The sequence below is a fragment of the Dendrobium catenatum genome, unplaced genomic scaffold (genome assembly GCF_001605985.2).
Source record: "Dendrobium catenatum unplaced genomic scaffold, ASM160598v2 fragScaff_scaffold_1497, whole genome shotgun sequence".
NCBI lineage: Eukaryota > Viridiplantae > Streptophyta > Magnoliopsida > Asparagales > Orchidaceae > Dendrobium > Dendrobium catenatum.
The window spans coordinates 530,899-533,497 of NW_021319959.1; positions in this window are offsets into that span (position 1 = coordinate 530,899).

A 2,599-nucleotide genomic window follows, 5' to 3' on the forward strand; every position below is an offset into this window, starting at 1 on the left:
GTGATTTATAGCTTAGAGAAGAAAATATTTGCTCTCTATTAAAATAATTGTTTGACACAAACTTAATTTTATTAATAAAAATAGCCTTTCAATATAAAGAGGAATAAAAATTGTTAGGTAAACATTATTAAATTTATTTTAAAATTAATATAATATATTTCAATATAACTATGGGCCGTTGTTGGCCGGTGCGTGCGGTCGGGTTCGAGAGAACCGAAGCTGGGATTTTTTTCCGTGTAAAACTCGTCGCTATAAATCATTAAATATTGAAAGGATCGCCTTTACTCATTCCTTCTGAAAGCTTCCTCTTCTGCAATTTTGATGGTTGGGTCGTATAATTGAGGTGAGCAATCCCTTCGTTGTTATTTGATTTTGCTCAATGTACTTTTTTTTTTGTTTGTTTCTTAATTGAGATCCCTTTCAAATCATTGTCATATCGGTGTTATTGTCGGTTTCATGTGGATGGGTTTGATCTAGGGTTTAATTTCTTAAGTTGCGTAAACGTTTGCTCTGCTCGTTTATTAATGAGCGATAGCGGAATTATCTAAGAGGGTTTGATTTCTTTCGGAAAGAAATTGTGTTATTGACGCAGAATAGTATTCAGACGTACCTTTCTGTATCAGAATTCTTGTAATTTCAATATTCAAAACTTCTGCATTAACAGTTAGATTTGTAAAATACTTAGCACTTTCATATTTCCCAGTGTTTTAAGTAGAGGCCTTTCCTGTATTAGTTGTTTTGAGACTTGTGATTTCTTTATTATTAATATTTATTTTTAATTTGTTCCTTTCTTTAACGAGATTTGACTTTTCTGTTCTTCAATTAGAGTTTGGCTTTCAAGCTACTTATTCAAACGGATCTGGTGGAGGTTGGATAAGTTGATGATGGATGTTTTTATGCGCAATCTATTATACCATTCATTTGTTGTTTATTTCTTGTAAAACCAATGCTACATGTATTCTCATATTTGTTAGAGGAAATTTGGGTTGGGACATTTGATTAAATTTTGGTTAAGATTTGATTTATTTTGAGTGCAACTTCTAGATCATAATAATAAAAAAATTTAGTCAAGATACGCTGAGCCAAATTTTTTCCTTATTTGTTGGTTCCAGCAAAATATTACTAATTAATATGTTACTGTTTCATTATCACATAGCTGTTGCTCATGTTCTTGGATATAAATATTATAGTTAGTTGTTCAGGAAAAATATAATGATATAATTTGTTTTATTTAGGCAATTGAATTTGTTTGAGTACATTTTGACTGTAGATGAATTATTGAAATTTCTGGAACTCCTACTATTGGTGTACCTTCTATAATCCTTTCTTTCGTCTTCCTCTAATTTGAATATTCCTTGATAGGCCAAAACTGTGCTGATCTAAAGGTGAAATCCTAATTTAAACTGACCCGAAATGTTGGTTAGGATGGTTATTACAATTATTATGTTTACTATGAGATGACTTCAAACATATTGTACTATTTTGGAGGCCATCATGATAAAAAATTTGTTCAAAATATCTTTAGTCAAAATTTTTACATATTTATTGGTCCCAGAAAACTACTTTTTTTAATATGCGTGGCAATTTTATTATCACATGGTTGTTGCTCGTGTTATTTGATTTAGATATTATATTTATTTTCTCAGGATAAGGATAATCATATATTGTGTTTATTTGGTTCATTCAACTATGTTCGATAGGTACCCTTTGACTTTAGATGGATAATTGAAATTTCTGAAACTGCTGCTATTGGTGTTCCTTCAATGACCATCCTTTGTTTCTGAATATACGAGACTGGCTTCCCTGTTATTGCTATAAATACCTTTTATGGCTCTCTTTTTTATAGTCCTTGATAGCCAACACCTGCTTCTGATCTACGGTGAAATCTTTATGATTCTCATCTTTTTTTTTTTTTCAGTTTTATTTGCTTTATGGTAGGAAGTTTTCATATATAAGTATTCATAGCTTAATTGTTTCCTTTATCAATTTATAGCTTAATACCTTTTAACTACGTTTAGTTGTGCGGGGCCGTTCCAGTATAGCTAACACGCAATTATTTATTCACCGTTTCCTTTTCAAGTTATTGCTTTTATTTTAGGGGCTGTTTGGTAGCAGATGCGGATTTGAGCAAAATCCAGCCAAACGGCCTAAAATGCAAAACCAAATCTCACAGCAAATGAAAGCCGCCACAGACGGAAAATTCCGCCTTTTGGTGCTAAATCCCTGATTTCCGAAATCCTATTTCTTGTCGGATTTACGAAATCCATTGGCTCGAGAGGAAGAGTCAGCTCGTTAAATCCGCTCCATAGTCAAACAGTCACACGGGATTTAATAGGATTTATCATGTATGTTACCAAACAGTTTTCAGGATTTAGGCCTCTAAGGATTTCCAAAATCCGGATTTAGAGGATTTATGAAATCCTACTTAAATCAAATCCTAGATGATACCAAAAAACCCCTTAGTGTTTTGTTATTTCGTCCAGAATATTGCATTTAATTTGCCTAAAATATATGCATAAGGAATTCCTTATAGCAGAAAGCAAAGTAATTTGGGTTTCTTTGTTTTGATTATACTTTCTTCTATAGAGGAGGTTGGGGC